Raw genomic sequence first — 25,653 nt, forward strand, 5'->3', positions numbered from 1 at the left:
TTATAGAAAAATCATTTTCCTAAGACCTACTAAAAATTTTATGACACGTTATAAGAGATTAACCAAACAATGGCTTGAATTTTTAGAATTTTTAGAATTTCCTTTCGAGTTTTACGCTTTTTTATAATTTTCTGGATTTATAAGAACCTTTGATTGTTTTCTGGAAGTTTCAAATGTGAAACAAGTTTTGAAAGAAGTTTGATAAATAATTTGAAAGCATTTATTCTTTTCACGATGCAAACTTTTCATTTCTATTGAAGTTTAATCTCCAGATAATGAAACATTCTCACAAGCATTTAGCTAGAAAGTGTTACATAATAATGCAGTAGTGAAGACAGTTAAAACTGAGGTGAATTTTTGTAATGGTTATTGGTGGCTCGCAACAACATCTTATCTGCGAGTTAATCTTAATACCGTGCGCTATAAGTTTTGTTAAAAAAATAATTAAGAGCTTTAATATTGTTATTGGCTTCCAACAGGATATAGATGTCGTTTCTGGCATTTTAAGTATAGACTTTTATTAGCAATCCAATTAGTAAAACCGTTTATTTACAGTTGGATAATAACACAAGTTTGTTGCATAATCTTGATGACACTATCTAAAAGGTACAATAGGGCTCAATAATGAATGAAATTACCGTTTGCCAACACACAAAGCTGCTGATTCATTACTCACTGCAATAATAACGAGTCTTTGTTCATATGCAACAGAATTACCGTTAAATTTAGGACGACACATGTAATTTTTTCTACAACTATGCAACTAGGGAGGTCTTGAGCGATTTCCTTAATGTGTCATTAGCTTTCTAAGCAGTTTTAATGTCGCACAATTGGCATAAAGATCAATTCAATTACTCGATTTCCATTACATTATGGAATCAATTTGTTATGGAAGGAGTGTCAAAGATGGCGAATATTTTTCCATTCGAATACAGCATTGTTTCATCCTTGGTGTGAAACACCAGACAAACCTAGAAAGATGTCAATTAAAACTTTGGCGAAGGTTGGTTAAGGCAGAAACAATGAATAATAAATCAGCAAAACCATGTGGAGAAAAATTTCGAGGCCACTATACCCAGTAGCTAAAGACCAGGTGTGTGATCGCGTGCATCATCCCGCGGCATAACATTAAAAAGCCCACATTAAAATAAACACAACACATATACAAAATACGAAAAAGAATAGGTCGAGATGGAGTTTCCTCACGTCAAAGCGATTCTCGTGAATTAACATAAGAAATGAATGAGAGGCCTTAAGCACTAGAGCGGCCACCAAATAACTGTAATTTATAAAAAAAACATTGGCCACATCAAAAACGCCGTTTCACGATTTCATGAAACCATAAATTGTGGCCGAGCTTTGATTATACACTAACGTATGTACATCATAGAGAGCGGTTTTGGGAAACAGACCCCAAATTATTTTGAATTCAAGCAATGCAAGGTTTTTGCRCACTTGTCACATTGATTTTTATTACACACGGTATTAGAAAGGACTAATGCGCCATTTGATTTTACGACCTATAAACAATGTCGTAAATTGTACTTTTTTATGCTTGGAGTAATTAATTTTGCTTACTCCATAGCTCGGAGACAATGTAGAGTGAGTATCGACTTGTAAGGATACAATTTTAATCCAACAATTAAGTTATTAATCAAATCAATCATAAATTGTCTTTGTTAATTAATGTCAGAAAGAACACTTTAAATGGTTAGTTGCATTACGAATATCGAGTTCGTATAATCACATTTATCTCTTTTCCCAGTAACTAATTTGCGTGATTTATATCTTCTTTAAACGTTTCGCTCAAATAATTGCTTTCTGCTATTTAATTTGGCACATTTCTTACGGTTCTTTGCGAACAAAGCGGTCTATTGCCATAAATAATTTGGACTCTTTTGATTTACTACATTTCACCGATTTTATCTCAAAGAAGGTACAACGCCGACAAACCAAGTTATTAGCCGAACATCTGGTCGAGAATGGCCCACAAGTCCTATTCTGCAAAACCGGCAAAAGAACGAAAAAGTTGGACAGACAAAATTATCGTCATTTATTTGCATCAATTTCGCTAATTTTAAAACGTTTTATGTTCTCTGTTCTTGATCACTTAATAAAGAACTCTAAAAAAGGTTAAAATATCTGGATTAAACGTATTTTGGGTCATTCTTTCACAAACAGTGTGGAAAAAAATATTGAGAATGTGTTACGATAGTTGAGGGCGTAATATGGACCATTTTCAGGATTACTATAGGAAAATTATAGTTTTTTTGTCGATTTCTTAACTTTAAGCAAAATTGCCTTTATATATTTTTTTTTCTTTAGCACCGGATTACTTTGAGTTGATTTTTTGTTTATTTATTTTTATTTTGACAATTTTCAATTTTAGTTCTCTCTATTTATTTCAAAATGCCAATTTCTTATTATAAAGTTTGATAATCAAAATAAATCTAGTGGCAAACGAATTAAAAAAATTAATTAAATCTAATTAACAAATTTTATAATAGCGCGACAAAAAACACATAAGGTGAACAAGTATGGGACCAGAAAATAATAATTAATAAAGATTAAAGTGTTATAAAAATGTGATCGTGTTTTGAGAATGAAATTTTGCGATTTTTTTTAAATAGCAACTTATATGAATTTTTTTATAAAAATTGAATAAAATGTTATCTGCATTATATTCGGTTTTTGTAATTTTTAGATCACTGTCTTTGTAAAAAAAAAATATTTTGAGTTTTCTAAACAGTTTAAATTCGAGCGATCGGAGAGAGCGAGAATTTAATTGGCTGAGATTTTTAAATTATAAAACTCGTGTTGTCTTCAAGAGTTTTTGCAACACTAATATTGAATCAGAAATATCATAAGATATGATGCTATTGACGACGTACTTTATAGATGAAGCGTATTTGAACGGCAACATAATAAAATGTAAGCTTAAATGCATTATAGAAATAGTATAAGGTGTTGCAAAAAAAATAAAACTTTTGAAAAACTGATAGAAACAAAATAAAATCGAAAAATGTTATTCTTGAGAAATATCTTATGCCTTTATTTTTTTTAGAGTGGGTTGCCATTTGAAGAAATTAAAAATTTTTCCAGAACTCAAACAAAACAGAAAATGAGAAAAAGTCTATTCTTGAGAAATATAACATTTTTATAATACTACGTCATTTATCAATAAAAGTTTAAGTACCTAATAAACGTATGGTTCCATACTTTCTGTGTACTTGGTATTTTTCTCTTTAACACGTAATTACTCTGAGTTGATTTTCTGTTCTTTTTAAATATTTTATTGTTTTTTTTTATTTTCGTTATTTATTTTAAAACTCCGATATCTAACATTAAATAGGTATTTATCTATAGGTTTGATGACCATAACAAATCGAGTAGCAAAAGAATAAAAAATAATAATAAAAAACCAATTAAAACAAATAACTAGTGGGCCAAAAGTTTTCGAAATTTTTGAATAGTGTTACAACAAAATTATAAACTGCTTTCATATTTTTCTTTCGCCATACGCAAAATTAGTATAAACAAGTGAAAAAATTGACAACGGTGTTTTTTTTCAATTTTTTCAATTTCTTTTTACTGGTCCTACTCTGGATAATAATTTAGGTCCACTTTCATAATCGAATTAAAGGGACTTTGAAGTTAATGTTGGCTTAGAATGTGAAATTTTTCTCAACAAGTCCGTAGTAACCAGCACATTCTAAACGACATTTAATATAAAGATCCTTTAAATTCGATTATGAAACTGGCCATTAGTGATTTTTACATTTTTTTTTGTTCAATACACAACCGTTTTTGTTTATATTATAATAAGAAGATTTGCTTGAATCACTAATTTGTAGTCAGCAATGATATGTTGAATAATTTCAAATTGTTTAAAACAATTTGCAAATACCACTTTTTATTATTTTTTTTTTTAATGTTTATTTGATTCTGGATGGCAAAAGTTTTTTAATCAGATTTTCAGATTGAAGTTAACCAACGGTAGGAAGCTTTTTGTTTTTATAATTGTTATCAATTTCTTTGAAAAATTTAGCATGTGGTAATGTTTTCTTAAATTTTTACACAACTAAATTTGCCTCAAGGATTGTTTCATTGTTAGAGTCACTCAAATTAAATAATGTAAAATCACTCAAATTGCGTAAAATATTTCTTATTTTAGAAAATGACTCCAAAATATTACAAGGGAGAAAAGTGTATCTTTTCCATCTTTTACCTCCAGGGAAGTAATTGCCCACTTTCCTTTCTGAAATTGGGGTGGAAAAACTTACTTTCTGTTAGGGTCGTAGAAAAAATATTTTTTTAAATTGTCTGCTACAATAACTAGCCCTCGGAGTGCGTTGACCTAAAATTAATCATTAGCCACTTTAGCGTACATAATGAGAACATGACACTGACTTCCAGTATAATCAGCTTCTTGTTACGGAAGAAAAATTGCTCGGAAAGACTCTAATTAAATCTGACAATAACTTACTGCTCGTTTGAACAAAGATCCAAGTCGTTCTGATTAAATTGTCTCATAATTTGTCGTTATGAACTTCGTATGGGCGAATTCCTATTTAGGAAGGCCATCAATCTCGAGAAAATAAGGAAAATGCTCTTTGCAAAACAAAGTAGGTTTCAATGACAAGCATAAAATTTGCAATTTATTTAATTTTTTAATAAATCAGGTTGCGTCATAACTCGTGGGTGAAGGTTGAAGTTCACGATGATTTGTCAGCTCCAGGCTTCAGGTTTTTGATTTTGTGAAATTAACAAGATTTCACTTATTTGTTGTCAAATTCTAGGTCTATAAATCTTGCATCTTATTAGTCTGACAATAAAATATTGCGATAACCTCATTATCGATTCTAGTGTAGAAATTGTCGGATTATAACGGTGTCCACAGCTTTGATGTTTGTTGGTTTAATAATTTATTAGTTAGCACCTGAGTGAGGAGACTTTTCGGTAGCACTAAGCAAACGCAAATAAATATTCTACTGAGCAAATATGCAAATCGATACAAAGAAAACGAAGATGGCAGAGTGTGTGACAAGCAAAGCAAATTACAAGCATAACAAGATTTGAAACTCTACTAAGTCATAATTGGACAGCTTTTGCTGTAATACCATGTGTTTATGTCCAGACTTAATTTTGTTCCAAATGATTCATTTAGTTCACACAGAATCGGGAAAAATTCGTTTTTTGTCACCCATGGGAAAAAATATAATTACAAACGTCCGGTCAAGTCGTTAATTGGACGCTTTTAAGAAGCTTAACCGGTATTATAGCAAAATTACACATTGTTTACTTACAACAAGTCGTTAAAAAGAAAAAATTATAACATAATAATATGTAGCTACATATGTCGGCCTGATTGGTATTGTTACGAGAATCGTTAACCTTTTATTTCTGCCTCTCCTTCGTTCCAGAAGACTGCTTTAATAAAGTATGGGTATGCAAGGAGAAGCAAGAATGTGAAGAATAATAAGCAGAGATTCAACATTAGGCATTTTTAAGCCCCAAAATAAATTATCAATGCATTGTGGCAAGCAACAGCTAAAAAGACAAAGTATCTAAATATTTGTATTTAAATTCTTATTTAACTTAAAATTTAGTTCGAAAAAAGCAAATTTTCCAATTATTGTAATAATTGTGAATTGTAATAAATGTAGGATTTTTATGCAAAAAATAATTTTCCACCAAAAAATAGAAAAATTTCCAAGGTTTTATAATTTTTTTTAAAGTTTTGTTAAAGAAAAGATAAATAAAAGGATTTTCTAAATCACAAATTAATAGTATATTATGTTATTTGAAGTAAAAGTGGTGGTTTATGTGTCTAAGTTGAACGTTTATTTTAATTAATTCAGCTGAGCAACATAACTCACTTTTACTCCGAATAACATACACTATTTTATCCTCAAACGTATTCAGATCTAGAATAAAGATCAAGACTATTATATTTAGCAAGTAATTAAACAAAATAATCAGGGAGTTTGTAAATAATGAACATCACGCGTCAGTATCGCAATTTGTGTTGAGATTTTCGAAACTAGTGCAGTTAGTGCAAAATGTCATATGCTGATGATCTAAAATGTACCTACTTCTTCAGAAATTGCTGAAGCTGTAAAAAAGACAAGAAGTAAATCTCATGGTAAAAGTAAAAATGCTTAGGTGCAAAAATAGAATTTTTACTGCATGGCTGAAAGGTAAAGCTTTTACTTATGAGATTTAGTCATAACAGGGATCACTTTTGTGACATTTGCGGATAAAATATTTATAATAAGTACCTATTTCTACGTTTTTTCAATCAAAATAAAAAACTGAGTACCTAAAAAGCTTTTGAGTGTTAAAATGATTATTTAAATATCAGTTTGCAAGGTAATTATTAAAAAAACAAAGTTTTCAATTAGTGGCACTGCTATAATTGTAAATTATAAAGAATCGTAGTATTTTTATAAAAATAGGAGTAGGTAACAATTTTAGATCAAAAAAAGGATCTAATTTTTACAAAAAAAAGTATTTACAAAAAAATTATTAAAGTTATTAGAATTTATATTATTGCCAGTTTATATTGTGTTATTAAAAGATCTAATTTATTTGAGTGTTAAAAGTGACGATTAAAACACTGGTTTGCAAGGTTAGGTAAAATAAAGCAACTGTTCTAATTATTGCTACGGCTTTAATTATTATTGTAAATTGCAATAATCGTCGGATGTTCATACAAAAAAATTAGAGCAAAAAAAAGGTAAAAAAGAAATTAGTAAATAATAGGGTTTTTAACGACCTTTTGTTTATTGATATTTCACTTTTATTACACCATAAATTATGTATATGAAAAATATATACAATATTTCAACGTTTTCTTATAATAATAAACTAAACACCGATTTTTAAGGTTATTTAGAAAAAAAAACAAAGCTTTTAATTGTTGCCATTGTTTTAAATAAACAACTTCTTACAACCATTATTTTTTTCTGACAATTCAAAGACATTTTTTACAATTTTTGAAAAAAGCAAAATTTTCAAAGTTTTTATGAAAAATCGGGGCTAGTTGCCTTTAATGCATTGACAGATTTTATTTTAAAAGTACCTAATCTAAAATTGCTACTTTGGAATTTCTTGAGATTTTTTAATACTCATTCTGAGAATGTAAGAAAGATGATTTTTGCGGTGTATTTTGCTTGCACCTGACCGTACAAAACTTCATAATCCAACTCAGTAAATTCCTGGCGTTGCAAACATTTTATGCTGGTGATATTTTGCTTATTGTCGCAATTATTTACAGTTGAGGATATTTTCACTAACTGTATAAGAAATTAGAATGGTTATCAAAGTGAAAAATGAAGAAACTAACATAACAGAATTCATTAAAAATTTAAAACGTTATCAACGATAGATTTTTATTGCACTGTGAGACAAATCAATTTGACAAGACTCAGTCTTCTAACTGTAATAATAGATTTAGTTATTGCTCAAAAATGCTCAGTATCTGCAATTGTTGCAGTTTCCAAGTCATTTTCTTGTCGCTACAAGCAAAATTGTGTGAGTGAAACTTTCTTTTTAGATATTTTTCAAACGCAGGTAATAATTTCGAAAAATATTAGCATATGAAAATGGCAGTGTCGCAAGAGGAATTTAAAATTTCTCACATTCTAGATCGTTGTGATAAGTTTAACATCTCTATACCTCGTGAAACTTAATTAATATTATTATAGGTGTAAAAATTGCCGTAAATGTCAATGAAACGCGATAAAAAGTGAAATCCTCGCTCACGACCAAATTCGTGATCCTTTGATGGAAAAAATTCTCATGCAAGTGCAAATTACACCCACGCAGCGATTAGCCTATGAGTTATAAACGCTCAATGCACCTGATATAAAATTTTGCAATAATATAATCGCAGTTATTACGATAATTGCAACATGACAGCTGAATGTAAATACATTGTTGATATTTTTGCGAGAGTTTGCACGCGATATGTGCACCGATGACGTTACTGCGTGAAATCAAAAAGAAACACATCTGATAAAGATCGTAGATTTCTGTGTTCCGTGATGCCTTCCAGCAATCGTAGCTACATCGTAGGCGGCCAAGCGCGAGAGGCACGTGCCCGTGAACCAAGAAAAACCCCAAGAGTTATAAATCTCGATTTCTTTACGGCAACAATGGCGTTAACTGGTCCCTAATCTCGACCCAATAGACCGGAAATTCGATTTCAATTAAGCTCGGGTAATTACCCGGAAACTTATCATTACTCCGGCTTCAAGATTAGATACTTACCGGTCATTTTCGCAAATTATATGCCATTTGATAAAGTACACAAAGTAATCAAGACCAACGAACTTGGTCTATCAACTCGGAAATTGATCACTTTCCATTTCTATTAACCAAGTGACCTCCTTTAAAAAATCGGTTATTGTTCACCGGAAATTTACAAGACAAGTGTCGTGCGTAACGACTTATCAATCGTTTCAGTCTATTTTAAAAGTGTGAGAAGCAGTTTGTGCTTAATTTTCTTATTTTTTAGTTTATTGTTGCTCTTTTAATCTTCTACTTTATCTCGTGTGTTCTAGCGAGACCGAAACAATAGAGTTTCGAATCGAGAAAAGAAGTGAAATTTAAATAACGCAACTGTCATGATTTACTCTAATAACTGGTCATTTTGTTATGCAAATTATACAATTAAAAATGCTAAAAATGGACCAGACCATTTATTATCAACATTTGTCGTTTTTTCTTGTCCTTTTATAACACAAAGTCATATTTTCCAATTCCTGTTCTTTGTGTTTTACAAGTGTCTATAAACTTCATCGTAGATTAATTTTCACACCGTTAGGAGCTGAAAAACCGTTATTTTTGCTTTCTGGACCGGCCACGTGGCCATTTAGCGTCAATAAACCAAAATTAAAACCAAATACATAAAAAACATCTTGTTGAAAATAAATTGACGTTAAGATGACAAAAAACACTTTATAAGGAATATATTTTGATTGGAAATGTCGATTCTGTTCCACTTTTGGAATTAAAAAAAGTAAAAGCACTTAGTTTAAAAATTGTTCAATTTGATTTCTTTTGGTTACTAAAAGGGCATCATAATTTATCAAAAAGTCTTGCTTGGAAGCGCAAAAGCTTATTTTTTTGTGAGCTAAAAATTGCTATAAAAATGCTAATCAAAACAAAAAATTACGATATTTTACAAAAGGTAGTGGCATAATAAAAAAGTGAAATAAAATCGTTATAAAAGTTGATAGTTTTGTAGTTTTCATTATGATTTGTCTTTTCAGCAATATCACTAGTCACACTTTTCGTAACTAGAAAAATATTTCACCTTCGGTAATGATTTTTGTCTCAAATTAATCAAAATTAGAAAAACATTTGAATATCAACTCGTTAAAAACTTAATTTTTTATTTAGATTTTGTTTATAACGTTTTTAAAAAAATAAACATGAATTTATAAAATATTTAATAAAAAAGGGATAGAAATTTAAAAATATGAGAAACTAAACAACAAAATTTCTTAAGTTCATGAAAACACTAAACATTTATGAGACAATTGCCTAATTTGTTAAAAAAAACTCTTAAAACTACTCAATTTGCTCAAAATATTAGAATATTTTGACTAACAATAGTAATTTTTGATGTAAAAATTTGAAATAGTATTAAAGAACGCGTTTCGTAAGGCAACTAGTTTAGGTTTATGAAACGAGCAGCGAAGTGCGAGTTTTTTAAAGAACGAGTTCCAACAAATTACTTATGAAACAAGTTTTTTATGCTATTTTTTATGTTTTGCGCGTTTTACGTACTTTTTTAACATAAAGGTCAATTCTTCAAACTGTAGGAACTTTTGCCCTAAGAAGGTGGTGGTTGGTGATAGATGTCACAAAGTTTAAAAAATTCCATTTTCAAAGTGTCAAGTCTCGAGGATTTTTCGAAATTTTGTTGAATTAACAATGAATACTGCAAAAATTTCATGCACACCACCTGAAAAAAGAGAAATCGTTCAAAACACCGCTGAAAATCACCATCACCAACTTCTAGAAAGTAAATTGTATTAGTCTATTCTGAACCCGAATTGGTGTTGAAATGACTCATTAAAGCATCGGTTTTGGAATAGGCTTTCTTTCAGACGCAAAATATAAAAACTAATTTCTTAACTTTATGAATTTATTTGCGCCATAAAACTTTAAAAAAGCAATTTAATGAAAAATCTCAGCCTATATTTTACACTACTTGATCAAAAATGTACTGCAACAAATTGTTTGAGTTTAAATTACATATTATATCTATTTTGATATTATTTTATAACAAATACATAAATTTTACTACGATTCTACCATAATGTACTTATAAGAAAATGATAAATAATAAATCTGTTATTTTTAAGCAAATGTACAAAAAATTAAAAATAAGTAACTCAATAAGAAACATCTTGTTTATAATAATAGACGTCCACATTACAAAAAACTCTTTTTGAAGAATTTTTTAATTCATTCATTCAGATTTATTTTTGCATTGCATTACAATCATTTATTATGAAAATTATTTTGAAAGTTAATCAATTTTTTTTTGGTTTAACAAAAGGCCAACACAATTTATCAAATTATAGATAAAGCTTTTGTTTATCGAGGTGCAAAAGCTTATTTTTTTATTTTTGATATTAAAATTAAAGAAATGCTAATCCAAACAAAAATTTAGAAAATTTTACAAAAAACTTGGGACCATAGTAAGAACTCAAACTCAAAAAAAGTGACATAAAATCGTTATAAAGTCTTATAGTTTTGTAGTTTGTCTTGCACGCCTCCTCTTTATCGCCATGTTGTGTGCAAAAATGTTCGATTTGTTGTTTCACTTGTCGATACTTGAGAAAAAGATGCCAATATTAAAAAGCGAACAACAATACTTTCGAATCGAGAGGAGGGCTGTAGCAAGAAATGTCAGCAAAGGTGCCATTCACTGATCACGAATTTTCAGTAATGTTTTCTATTTTGTAATCGCTAACCCTGGAATTAAATTAATTACCGCGTTTGCTTCTACGCGAGATGCCGTTATTATGTAAATCATCTGTGAAAAAAACACTACTTACCACGCTTGTTGCGTCTTTCGACCTGAAACAAGAAACAAGATGGGTAAATTTTTTGGGACGTGTTGAAATATGTAAGAAATGCTTCTTGACCATAAAACATTTTTATGGACTAACTAAAATTCCAAGTGTCGCAGACAACATGTCATCGGTTTATCACCCGAAGAGGAAAAAAGACGGACAAATTTATAGTGTTGTTCTCATCAAGAGACGTGCTTGTATGCGTGATTCAGAAGTCGGATTTCCGTTCAACTTTGTTAAAAATCAAAATCTTCATTGTTTTCAGGAAAGTGAGTTTCAGGTGAAACGTCGAACTTATTACGAGATAATGAGGTTCTCACAAATACCTCGAAAATTTCAGGACAATATCTGTTGAGTTCGGGAATAAATTTACATTTAAATCAAACAATGAACGAATTATTGCATTATTCACATTGGAAAATAAATCGAATAAAGAAAATAAAAAAACAAAATGCTTCAGAGTTTCTTGGCTTTGATTATGACTGTCATTATGTTTTTCCAGTTTCCCTCATCATTGTGATCTTTCATTACGTTCTTATCTAATGCTTTTTGAGTCGACGTCGCATGTAATTAAACGATTTATATTCATAATTTGTTATCTTATTTTCACAAGACGTGTATTATTCCGCTTTTTCTACATTTACATATCGATATCAATTATAGCTATTTTACATTCTTGTTTTGTTACAAATGAATAAAATTTATGATTTATAAACGATCCACGAGGTCGTGTTTGATTTTTGCAAAATACCGTTCAGTGGAGTCATTCAATACAGTTAAAAAATACGAGCCTTCGAGGAGAATTTGAACTTGACATAGATAGACACATAAGGAATCTCGTTTTTATTTTCCAGCATTGTTGAGTCGAATATTTTGAAAAAATTATTGATCCTTCAGTGTAAAATGGGCCATTCGTACTCTTTCGGCAATCGACTTCAGTCATTAGAGAAAGAAAGTAAACCTAGAAATTGTCGTTGTTCAACCAAGAAAGAGATACAGGGTGTTTCACGTAATTTTACGAAGCCTGTGCCTGTAAGATACAATCAATAATACATATTCCGATACAAACTCGATTACAAATTTTGAATAATTGAATAATCTTCTGTAGTTTGTTCACTCTTTAAAAAATTACAACGTTTTTAGTTAGTTAGTGATTAAGATAGATAAACTAGAATCATATTCATGCCGTCTCTTGATAAAACAAATGATAATTGTTTCTGAAAAACTGCAGTTTRTGACTATTAATGAAACAGTGATTAGTTTGACAACTACTGTCATGGGTCTCCAAAAATTAAATAGTTAGAAGTGTATTTTTTGTGTCCAGTGTTCTGTGACTTTTGTATAATTGGATGTGTATATTAGGCGCAAGCCTCGTAAAGTTGTGTGAAACACCCTGTATTATAGCCACGTGACTTATGACAAGAAGTCTAAGCTGTTCAAAGCAATTATTTTAAATTTCTCTTTTATTCTGAACGTTTTTAGACAACTTTTGCTCAATAATTTCAATTTGATTTATCTAGGAGCAACATAATAGGCATGAAAACACTAACATATTATTTTTATTTCTAAATTAAATATCAAAAACTGGATTTTTAGTACCTTGTGTTACAATAAATTTTACTGATGCTTAAACAAAATTAGTTTAGAATATTTATGTTTGATCCTATAACCTCATTTATTATTAGGTACATTATCCGTATGATTCTAAGTTAAAATAAACCGCTCAGAATTTTTTTCCTTTCGTTCTCAGAGTCGCATTTCATTAACTTTGTATTTCACAAAGATGTGTGCATCAAAATCGCAATTAAATTATTTCATTTTGAAATTTTTAAAAAGTTCTATTTCAAAGCATTTTTGAGCTATGTACTAGAAATTTCGAATTAAAATAAAAAAAAAATTGGTTAGTGATATATGATTATTATTGGTTTAATTATTTTATTATTAATAATAAAATTAGTAAAATATACAAAAAGATATATCTTCAAGTTGATAATAAACAAAAATACAGTTTTGGTAAAAAAATGTGATTCACTTAATTGTAGCACAATACAAAATTTTAAAAATAAATTAACAATTTGCAACAAATGATGATTTTTAAATCTTGACTTAGAAATGTAGTCGTAAAGTTTATGAAATAGTGTGTTAAAATTCTGTTTTTTATTTTAAAATTATAAAAAAAATCTGAACAAGATTATTGTCGTGAAAACACTGAAACAACTTGAAATAACTTTCAGCGGCCAAACATACTTTATTTATATCTTCTGAAGGTTTTATTAAACCACCTGTGACTTTTTTAATTACACTACACAATATATTTTGTCCGCAAACGTCACAAAAGTGACCACTTTTATTACTAAATATATAAGTGAAAATTCTATTTTTGCGCCAGAGCGTTTTTACTTTTACCATAACATTTACCACTGTTGTTTTTTTTCGTCTTTTTCGGTGCTTTAGCAATTTCTGGAGAAATACAGGGTGTCCCAAGTTTTAGGGCCGGCGCGAAAATAAATATTTCTAATTGATTAAAAAAATTTTGCTACTGCAAACGATAGAGGATATTACATATAAACTTCAATTTGATGCTTTAATATTTTTCAAAATTTTTTGCGTATGTCAGTGAGACCCTAAAAACCAAATTTGGATTTTTTTTTAATTAATTGGAATCTTTTCTACATGATAAAATTCTTTGATTTTTTCTAATGGTAACTGTGAAAATTGAATAATAGATTTCGAGTAATTAAAATTTTTATATTGAAAATTGGGAATTCTGGTAATTTATGGCTAAGTTTGGGATGATGTGCAGCTAATGCATTGACAACAGAGCGCAGGCTTCACAATAGAGATCGGGTACGTCGTAAATGTCATTGCAGACCTTTTTCTTTTGTCAAGAAATTCTGGCCTGATCACCAATTACCGCAAATCCCCCATAAATTATTCCAAGTGTCAGATTTTTAATATTAAAATGTTAATTAATCAAAACTTATCAACTTTATCATTATTTTATTTTTACAAATACCACAAAAAAATCAAAAAAATTTATCACGTAAAAAAACTCCAGTTAATTGAAATTTTCTCCAAATTTAATTTTTAAGGTTTCACCGCTATACGGTAAAAATTTGTTAAAATATCAAAACATCAAATTAACGCTTGCACTATCAAAATTCTTTTTTAATCAATTGAAAATATTTATTTTTGCCCCAGCCCTAAAACGTGGGGCACCCTGTACTTTTCCGAGTGTGCATAAAACTTGATACACCTGATATATTAATCATTAATCTTTTCAAAAATTAAAAATTTCGAGGAAATGTGTTTCAGACTTCAAATAAAACTATATTTTTTCGTTTTTATTTTTTCAAATCTTGTCCCAACCTGTCGCACATAAACTCATTGTGCCATCTGTCGCAACCACTTCGCGGAAAATTCATCACCGGAATGCGTGCTATTCGTCACCTGGCATCTTTCGTTTTAAAATTACTAAACRAGTGGACCTTTAGGTCACCACTGTTTGTGGAAATTAATTATGATCTTCTTCTCAATAAAACGATCGTGAAAAAGCGTTAAACAACGTAATTGCTATTCTTAAAAAGAATCGCTCGTAGCAAAAACCCKAATGTGACATTGCCTTTGTGTCATCCTGTCTTCAAACGTAATCATTGGTTGCCTAATTCCCAGAAATGTATAAATGTAAGTAGTGGTTGCAAGGGCGACTTGCATTATTTTTTAACCGTAATTACAGTGCAATCAGGGAAAAAACCAACCTGTGGCTTTTATGCAAGTGTACAAAACGTAACGATCTTTTTACTGCGAGCGACAGTTGGGGAACGGAGGGCCGCGCTTGGCCGACTTTTGCCCTAAACAGGTGGATTTCATAGAGATGCCAAGGGTAAAAAATTCGTTTCGAGTTTCTCTCCAATTTAGATTTGAATAATGGCAGGAAGTAAAAGTGCCTAAATTGGCAACAAAGAGTGAAATGTCGCCGAAAAAGGAAAGAAAATAAACATTACGCATTATATGGTAATGTAAGTTAAGTGCCTACGACGTGACTCATAAATTCTTTTGATATTGGGATCGTCTAACAACACTCACTTTTACGATCGTGACGTATTGTCTCGTTAGACAAAACCAAAATAAAATTTAATAAAAGGCTAAACGACTCGACTTGATGATCGAAAAATGAAAGTTTCACTTTGTTGTCCCCACCGGAAACAAAGGTGTATTTGATGGGCCACATTCCAACCCCGCTGGGGCAATAAAGATACGAGAAAAATTCCATCGTTGAGTAAGGCTCAAAATTATGTTTTTGTTGGGCAATTAATTGCAAAAATCGAATGCGTAACTCCGGTTAATGGCACACATGTACAACATTGTAATTGATTTATCAAGTCTCTAATCGATAATTTATTTCAACGGTAGCACTTTACAGCAATTTAATGGGTCGGCTAATGTGCGTCTTTACAAGGCCCAAAGTCGCCCCCAACTATCTAATTGAATGTTTTTCCACTCATTTGTAAAGTGATCGTGACGAAGGAGATTTATGACGATTATTAAAAACCGCACCTGAAAACCGTTTCAGCGTACGCAATGATCATATTATATTGATACTTCCATAAAGTATCCTTTCACTGACACTCGGGTCACCAGCGGCGTAACAAGGGGTGGCACATGGGGGCTAAGTGAGATCTATTSGAAAATGTCAGCAATTTTTTCTAATCACAAACAAGATTATTGTCTCTTCATTTAATAAAAGCAAACATAAAGAAAAATAAAAAATAATAATAAAAAAGAATTAAATAGGTAATAATAAATAATAGACGTCAAGATGTGAAGTTGTTTTTCTCTCCTAGTAGTCAATAATCATTTTCAATTATCAACCATGGGTAATATGTATTAGAGGCGGGTAAATACATCAAATTAAAAAGACTTAAATTTTCTCATTAAAAATATCAGAATAACCTCCACTCTAATTCTTCTGTCTATGTCAAAACAGTCAAAACAACAAATGGGTTTATTTCTTGTTAAAATACTATCGGTAGTGAGCCAAGTTTTAACACTTTTTTTCCTTTTTTTGCAAATGTTTCATATTATGAAGTTAGAAAATTCCTTTAATATTTAGTTGCAGAAGTACAAAAATGACATAACCTCATTTATAATAAGAGTAAAATAATAACTCAGGTAAGTAATTAATTACCGTAGGTAATAGTGAATTAACAAAAATATAAGTTGTGAATCACAACATGTTACGTCTGAGGCAAGATGTCCATTGAGTAGGGTTATACCGGCAGGTTTGGAAATAGGAAATTAACTAACATGGGAAATTAGATTTTATTTTTTCCCGGCTGCAGGAGTAATAGAAATTCAAATCTGATTAATAAAGCTTGTAGTGTTTGAAAAGGGCTATTTTATCGATATTTTTGTAGATTTTTCAATTAACTCCATTTGGGCAAAAACGGCCCACGAAAAATCGAAATTTGAATTTGCCGGGTTAGCGTTACTAAGAAACGTACTATCAAGTCAAATTCTGACAAATTCTCCTTTGACAAGAATGACTTTATAGTTAGTTTCATAGTGACGCTAACCCGGCAAATTCAAATTTTGTTTTTTTGAGGGTTGTTTTCGCCCAAATGGACAAAAATATCGATAAGATAGCCCTCTTCAAGCACTCCAAGCTCCATCAATCAGATTTTGATTTTGGTTACTTCTGCAGCCGGAAAAAAATAAAAACTAATTTTCCATATTAATTTCCTATATCCAAGCCTGCCTCGAACACCTGATATATTTTTCACCGTTGTGCTTCTGGGTAATAAATAATTGTTCTAGTCGTGAAAAAAATGTTATATAAAACACGGTAAGATAATGTTTATAGCCTGGTGTTTATTATTTATAAACAGCTCGGCTATAAACAAATCTCTTTTCTAACTTGTGATATAATATACTATTTTCAAAAAATTTTTTTTTATTCAAAATGTCGATATTTTTGCATTGCATTACATTACTTATATTTCTTCCTGCATTTTGGTTAAAGTTTAGCATAAAAACTGAAAGCTGTAAATTTGGAGTACAAAAAAAAGCAAAATTACTTATTTTGAAAATTGTTCAATTTGATTTCTTTGGTTTAAATAAGAGCATCACAATTTATCAAACCACAGATAAACGTCTTGTTTATCGAGGTGCAAACGCTTATTTTTTTATTTTTAATACTAAATTTATTAAAGAAATTCTAAACAAAGCAAAAATTTACAAAATTTTGCAAAAAACGTAGGWCCATACGACCATAGTAAGAACTCAAAACTCAAAAAAGTGACTTAAAATTTCGACAAACTATCACTTTTTTATATTTAATTTATGAAAAAATCAATATTATTTCAATGTGAAAATATCGTGAAAAAGTGAAAACAAGCAGTAGTAAAGAACTTGAAAATTAGAAAAAAAATATTTGGAAAAATAATACGATTTTTTAGCATTTCACTGTTACCTACTAGAAATAGGTGTTTAGAGGGCATATATGGACATTTTGATTAATTAATTTTTGAAAAAGTTCAGTGGTAAATTGCCAAATTCGTGAGCAATTTGTTTAGTTTTGAGCTAATTATAGATGCAGACATTTTCTTTTGCCATTTCTTATCTCACGACTGAAATGCAAGTTGAAAAACGTACTTATGCATACATTAGTGTTTTATTATCATTAATAATAATATTTATATGCATAAAATGTAATAACGTACAGTAAGTGAAAATCTTTTATGTATAAACATAATAAAATACGCAACAACATGACATACCGTTACTTTTTTTCTCACACAATATGTAGAAATTTGTGCAACATTGTTTCCGGCTATTAATTTTTATTCTCATAAGGCTTTTCCAAGGAAATTATTTCAATTTTGTTTTTTTTTCATACATTTGCATACCAATTAAAATATTTTCTTAAAAATTTATCGGTGGGGAAATCTGGCCCATAATGGGCCATATTTTCCGTTATTTCATTGCTTTTTCATTTTCATTTTGTTTGATTTTATTTGGAACAGCAATTGTGTAATAAATAATCGCGATGCCACACACACCGATCTTTTGTTCTAATATAAAACAATAGAGAAAAAGCATTTAAGCTCATACCACCATAATCCAGTTAATTAAAGAAGTGTAGGCCACCGGTTTTGTAATACATTGTATCACATTTAGAAATTCCCATCGATTTTCAAGATAAATGATTGTCTTCTCCCGTTTGGATCGCTTAACATTCCACATTTATTCATATAGCTCACATTGAATTCCATTTATTGTACGTATATTTAATTGTGTGGGCAGAAAACAGTTACGCAAGCGAGTGCGTCTTGAATTGTTCAATTGCTACATGCAATGAATAATCATAAAAGTTGAGGAAATTCGAATTTATATGCAGTTTTGCACCTTCACTGACGTTACAGACTCACTAATAAACCAAGTTTATTAAAATTAGACACTTATGATAATTTTAATAACTCGCATTTGAATTTTTCCAAAATTGTTTCTCATCTAGTCAACAGATGTTATGTAACACTGGATTTTGCCATAAAATGGCTTATGGCCGAGCAGATGACATCCGAGGTGCGAAAGTAAATTCATTTTTTTTCGCCCCAATTAAGACAGCTGGTTTTCGCGACGTTTTTTATACAACTCATTAAAAAAAAATATTAGAAAAAAATCGGAAAAACAACGTTCTCACAGTTTCTGTTCAGAACTTAGGCAATTTCTTGCTACAGCCCTGTTAATTACCGATTTAATTAATACGCTGCTATCACGCATGAGTAAAACGAGTTCTTTTGCATATTATTTAGCCGTTTGATTTGAATTTGATTTAACTTGGTTTCTACAAACCTACTTAATCGACACTTATAAGCATTACATGACACAGTAACATTAAAAATAAACATTTTCATAAAAATTAATGGTAATTGCTCCGGGACTTGGCTCACGTAGGTTTAATTAAGGTGACACCACGCCAATGACCTGAAAGGCAATTTTTTCAAAAAATCGTCATTTAAAAATCACACCTGGCAATATAAACAACACTAGATTGGTTATTAATTACTTTATTGCTGTCATTAGTCATTCATTTTCCGGAATATTAATTTTGCAAAATTTCAAAAATGTCGCATTACTAATTGAAATGTATCCGGTGCTGGGAGCAGAACAGTGTTAATTAATTATCAGCGATTAATTAATACTTACAATTGCGCGAATTGGCGCAAAAACGGTTCCCGACCTATTTAATTGATTTGAGTAATTGAGTAATTCACCTTCTCAGTAATGATGCGATTAGCATAATTACAGTAGGAAAATGCAAATCCGAATTTGTTTTAAAGACATAATTACAGAAACAGAAACGATTTCAATTACGATTGTCTCGGAATTTTTAGCTCGTGCTGACTACACTAATAAATAATTTGGTGTGCCTACGCGAAATTAATTAATTCGTAATAATTTAAGATTTATGAGCTGGTCAAATACCGTCACGTTCCTCAATATTTGTTTCGCCACACGAGAATTCCAGGTCATATTGGTTGAGCTGAAATTTTATTGTGTGCGCACTTTTCGCTGAAATTCTTCGCGGTAACGTTCGTGCCAGGTAAATTATGGGGGCCCCCGACTGTCAGATAGGAATGATCGAAATTAACAGTTAACTGAAGGTTGTTATTAATTTTGTCATATTGGGAATTGCGCACATCTTAATGACCCACGATAACTCGGACTAATCCCTGGTAGCACATTGGGGAATTATATTGAGGTTATATAACAGCAATACACGAACCTAACCATGGTTATGTTTGATTCAGCTTATATAACGTTTATATAACCATGGTTAGATTTGGCGTATGTAGGTACATACTTAGCAAAGGTTACACATAGTATAACAGATATCATATCTAATCGAGTATCTATCTAATCGTTATCTTTCTTGTGCAATATGGCGTATGTTAGATTTAGCTTATATATCGGTTATTTAACCATGATTATGTCTGAGGTAATTAGCAAGGGTTATATGACGTATACATAACCGTTATGTTTGTTACACAATATAACGTATATTTCATTAAACTTATATATTGTTTGTAACCATGGTTATGTTTGGCATATGTAGCAACGGTTTTATAACGAATATATAAAACGCCATGCATCATTCCATAAAAACTGAAAAAAGGCAACAAAAAATGTAACGTAAATGTAATATTAATTTGTAATACATTTTATGAGCTACAAAATGTATTAAGTAATAAATCTTATGCCGAAAGTTATATTTATATAAATATAAGAATGGTTATATAAGTGCAATATAACCACGAGTATATAAAAGTTAGATAACGAAATATCGAGCGATCAAGATAATTTGTAATCGAGTCATTTTTGAATCCGAAAACGTATGTCTGTGATACGTCAAATAAAATGACAAGCAGAAAAGTAAAATGGTATGATCAAAAGATGACGATTTTAATAACTAAATTTAAATAAATTTATACGCCAGCGACTAATTCCAGCCCATTTTGCCATTTCACAGACATACGTTTTCGGATTCAAAGATGACTCTATTACAAATTATCTTGATCGCTCGATATAACTGTAATGTAAGCGGTACAAGGTAGATTATACAGAGTGCGCCAGAGCTGGCACCTCAGAGAAAAATGCCATCCATGTAAGGTAAGATACCAGAAAACGGAAAAAATGTTAAAAAATTCTATCTATAAAAATTTCGAAGTTATGAGAGTTAAAATTTTGCACGTTGAGTCTATTTATTTCTCTTGAAAAAATAATTTTCCAAGTTTTTCTGTTACAGGCTATTAGAAGAGGAAACAAGAAACCTGTATCCTAAACTGTAGCTCTGTTTGATGTTATATTTTTGGCTTTTATTGGCAAAATTTTGTATACCTTTACTAAATTCTGACACACCCTGTATAACCAAAACATAACCTCGCGTATATAAAGCAACATAAGCGAGATATTAGGGCGGTTATATAACCGAAATATAACCATGCATATATTTTGGTTATACCTTTCTGTCCGACCCTAACTCTGGTTATATACAGACGTACATTTTTGAGCCACCGGTTATATTATGTGGTTATATAACTATTATTTATTTGTGCTACTATGGATACATCATTCCGGTCTTTAATAGAAGTAACAAATGAAGTCGTAAAAATCGAAAAAATAAATGTCGGAGAGTTCAAGTTGTCCAAGGAGAGTAAGAAAATAAAAATCGTTTTTTTAGCAATTTTACCAATTATATTGCTCAACTCCCAATAATTACGAAATGACAGAAAAGACTTAATTATTTAATTTGCTTGTTAAGTGAAGGTTTTCAGTTTTCGTTTTCGTAATTGGTGTCCTGTATTTTTGTTGAGTGAAAAGTGAGATTTTAATTACGATTAAATTTCAATCATCTTTGAAGGTTTCGTCCTTTCTGCGAGTGATTTGAATGCGAGGTCATTGTCGAAAAAGTGATTTTTTCTCCGTATTTGTGTCTGTTTTGCGAAAAAATGCGTCTGGTTTGAGTCGGACAATGCAGTTGCGTGCAAATAGTCCAACGTCCTTGAATTTTTTTTCTCCATTCTGCGTGATTTCGATGCCTTGCAGGACCACGAAGAAGACATCTTCAGAGTCGTATTTTACGAGCGTGTTTTACGATTAAAGTTTCAATGTTTTATTGGTACTTTTTGGGCAAATATAATAATCCGTTAGTTTATTTTATTGTGTCGTAAACGTCGGAGGAGTTTTATATCAACACTTGCAATGCTTGGAAGATTAGCTCTTCATTATTGAAAAACCGATGATAAAACTAACTGTATGCGAAATAATATGTTTATTTAGCGATGCATCAACATCTGCTGCATGGAGATAAAATTCTTTAGAAAATTCACTTTCAATGGAAATGGAAACGTTCCGTTGCGGTGACGATTTACTAAAATGTTCGATCAACTGTTACTATTTTATTTGTCAGTCAATTTGTTCGAAGAAATCAACCACGTCCAAATTTTGAAAAATCTCCTCCTTTGTGTGGTTTTCCACTTGAACAAGCAGTTGCCATTATTCGGAATCGGCGGGAGGAAATCATAAGCGATTTTTCGGTCAATTAGCGGAAACGGTGATGAATAACAGACTTCCTCCATGGGAAGTAACACACGCTGAAATAATCACGTTTCTCTATATTGTCAAGAGGCCATTTAATTTCTGTTAGACCGGAAATGACAGTTGCACCATGAACCTAGAAGCAGGTGGATTGGGGTACACTTGTTACGCTTGGTAAATAATTAAAAAACGAACGATAAACTCAGAGATATCAACGGTGCGTTAGAACACATCGCCTGAAAAATGAGAAGATGCTCCTTTAACGGATTTATAATAATGGATTTCCGTTTCCGTCCGACATGAAGATCCGTTGAGGATCGAGATGTAACATCACCTTACGTAATGACATTATACGCAATTTTTGAAACAATGCGATGTGTTAACCGGATTCAGTGAAAGGATTTTTGGCCCGAAAAACTAAGACTTTTTTCAGGGTTAGTCAAACTTTTTTTTGGAAACTAAAATACTTGTTTGAAAATTATCGGACTTACCGGAAAAAATCGCTGCACAAAGTTTTATAGATAAATCCACATGTCAGAGCGCTCAAAAAGACAGCAAATCTCTATAACACTCACTACAACAGTCGGTCAAAGACTGGTGGGTGAACCATGGATGACTGAAAGAGCGTTCAATGAAAGCTCTCCCCACTTGAAGTCTGCATAGACAGCGTAGAACATCTAATACTACTAATTATGCATGCTGAAACATTACCTATCTTTTGTATTGTCTTGCTTTTTGACAGGAAACTTGCGACAGCATGTAATGAGTCACCAAAAAACGAGGACAAGTACTCCAATAATTAGCCTAAGACTAGTTTTTGTGCGTTTCCAGATTTTGCATTTTCTGTGGCCGAAAGCTCGATGCAAAAAAGCTAATCGTTTCAAGGTTACGAGCTGCCAGAAATTAGACCACTATCAGTGGTCTGGCTGATAAAAGTGACACTAGTAAATTTTTCAAATTTAATTAGGAATAAATTGAGAAAATTAAAATAAATAAATTTATTGATATTCTCATGCAATTTGTTCGCCGATAATTTGCGAACTAGTTAATTGCAACTCATTGGAATAAATAGATACAAGTTATTTCATATTCACAACTATTAACAACATAAATTTCATAAATGTTGGCACAACTGCATTAAATAATGATTACTGATTAGTGATTGCTTGTAATAATGTTAGAAGAAAAAGTTATAAACCTGACAACTGAAACGGAACAAATTGATTGGTTAATTATCTGAAAAAATCCACCCACTAAAAGTTTCAGCATGATTGAACCGGTGACAAAATTTTTGCAATTTCATTTAAAATTACAGTTACCTGAATTATTGTTTTATTCAAGAGAAAAAGATAAAATATAGGAACATTAAACCGCACTTGATATCCTTATGTTCAATATTGTATTCAAGCTTTCATTTTGTGTGATTTACAACGCAATAAATTCTGAATTTATCAACAAATTAAACCGCATTAAATAATTTCTTTGTGTCAGATGCATTCTGCAGATGTTGCACTGTTAGAATAATCGTTAAGTGTGCCAAATGTATAAAAAATTGATTATTAAAAGAAGTTTATAGTTTGCTTGTTGGCACTCCTCTCAGCTTTGTTTTATTTTTTTATAGCTCTGGTTTGCATAAACTCAACAAATTTCAGTTTTTTTGAATTACAAATCCGYGACAAGGATGTGATTAGAATATTTTGCACCTATTTTACAAAAAATCGGCGTTAACCGCTAATGTGTCATACCCTGTCAGTGCAATTATTAATTGCTCTGGTTAATTAATTGAATTAATTGAGCGATTTTCATGACATTTAAACGGAAGCTGAAAAACACTTCACTTATTTATCGTATGGCTGGAATAACCAGAAAGAATTCCGGTTAATTGAATTTTGTGAAAATAACGTGATGCATTCGCTGCACTTTAAGGCAGGGTTATCGGTGAAAATTTGCATTTTTATGACGGCTGTTGTTATGAGTTGTTTCTTCTCGAGTCACGACCTCTTTATTTAGGTTTTGCGGCTCATTATTTCATTCGGTTCATTTCCGTGTTGGGCGATTTGTTCTATACGTTGGCGGAATTGTTATTTTCAATCTTTTATGGTGAAAATTTGGGATTTGCGTAGGTCATGGCTAATGAGGAGTTTGAGGTGAAGGCCAATTGCCAGACAAGCTAATAAATAAGCTGGCTTGGTGATGCAAAATTTTGGATCTATCTCGTTTTTAGTGGGAGTTTATTCAACCCAATTTATGTTATTTATTTATTTATTATTTCGGACTGTTGTAAATACCAAGTTCCGTTGTGTTCCACCCACTTGTGACCAAAATACTGTTTTATTACTTTTCCCAGTACGAACATCTGGAGTATTATTTATCAACACTTGGAAATTACTTTCCTCATGTTTAATAATTATTGAAAAAATATCCTTGATTTATCRCGACTTTGTTTGCAAATGCGGCATTTATTTGATTTTTTTCAAAATGTTGAATTGTAAGACTTGACACATTCTTGGTGAGTGTATTTTGTGCCAGTTAATCATAATATGACATTTATTAAATATTTAAAACGGGTTTCATAACTGCGAGAAAAATTTTAATTAAAACATAACTAGCTGAGAACTTCCTATTTGTTTATCATTCAGCTCGTCATGATCGTTGATAATCTAATCAAACGAATCGTCTAATAAATATGGATATTTACGGTCCWTATTTTCCGTAAATGGCACAGATTTCAGTTTTTTTCCCGTCTTGAAAAGGAAATCATTTTACCGCAATATTGTAGTAATGATCTTGCGGTTTATCATGTTTCTTTGATTCCGTCCCACTAAAACTACCATAATTTATTTATTGAGTAACATCATGACTTATAATCCTCAATTAAAATAGTAAAAAGCTGTATTATTTGCTCTTTTTTGCTCTTACTTGCTCAAAAAGCTCTTCATTAGCAAATACCTTTTGCTCATCAAATGTCAACATTTAATTACCCGAGTGATGTCATTGGAAATGATTAATTTCGCCGATTAGCTAACCGGATCTTTCACCACCCGAAGGGGGCACTTTTAGGCAACTAATAGTACAGAAATTCTGTCATTTCCTGAAGCTGGTTCAAATTTAAGAATTTTGCGGTTATCATCAAGATAATTAAGTTGAAACAAGATGAATGGCATTTGCAAATTACATGGATCTCGAGTCGGAAATGACGAAAATTCCATTCGGATTTATTTGCTTTTCCAATAAAATTTGCATTCAATGGGTTACAACTGTCATTGCTAAGCAGTGACTTCATCGTTTTTATACCTAGGTTATTGTGATGGATTTTTAGGGTCCCTTTTGTGTGGGTTTGGAGTCACGGCGAATTTATGCGCTAGTAATTAACGATTTTTATTTATTTTGATTCACTAACTCTTACAGATTTTTTTTATTTTATACAAAATGAAGATAGGAAGAATTCTTATAGGTA

The 25,653-nt window shown here is 30.9% G+C and overlaps 1 protein-coding gene across 3 annotated transcripts in view; it reads right to left on the bottom strand.

The window, feature by feature from the left end:
* LOC123004958 (ras association domain-containing protein 10-like) overlaps positions 1-22,815 on the bottom strand; it is a 34,002-nt gene extending 11,187 nt beyond the window's left edge. For 2 of the 3 annotated variants that reach the window (XM_044398515.1, XM_044398513.1), the window contains exons 1-2: positions 22,688-22,815; positions 11,079-11,100 (exon numbers count right to left, since the gene is read on the bottom strand). The gene's annotated coding sequence lies outside the window, so the exon portion shown is untranslated. The remainder of the gene's footprint in view (positions 1-11,078; positions 11,101-22,687) is intronic. The other variant, XM_044398514.1, reaches the window with a different exon arrangement.
* Positions 22,816-25,653: the final 2,838 nt, after the last annotated feature.

Source organism: Tribolium madens, unplaced genomic scaffold (assembly GCF_015345945.1).
Source record: "Tribolium madens isolate multiple individuals breed KSU strain unplaced genomic scaffold, Tmad_KSU_1.1 Scaffold_20;HRSCAF=117;Tcas5.2_LG4, whole genome shotgun sequence".
In the NCBI taxonomy this organism is placed as follows: Eukaryota; Metazoa; Arthropoda; class Insecta; order Coleoptera; family Tenebrionidae; genus Tribolium; species Tribolium madens.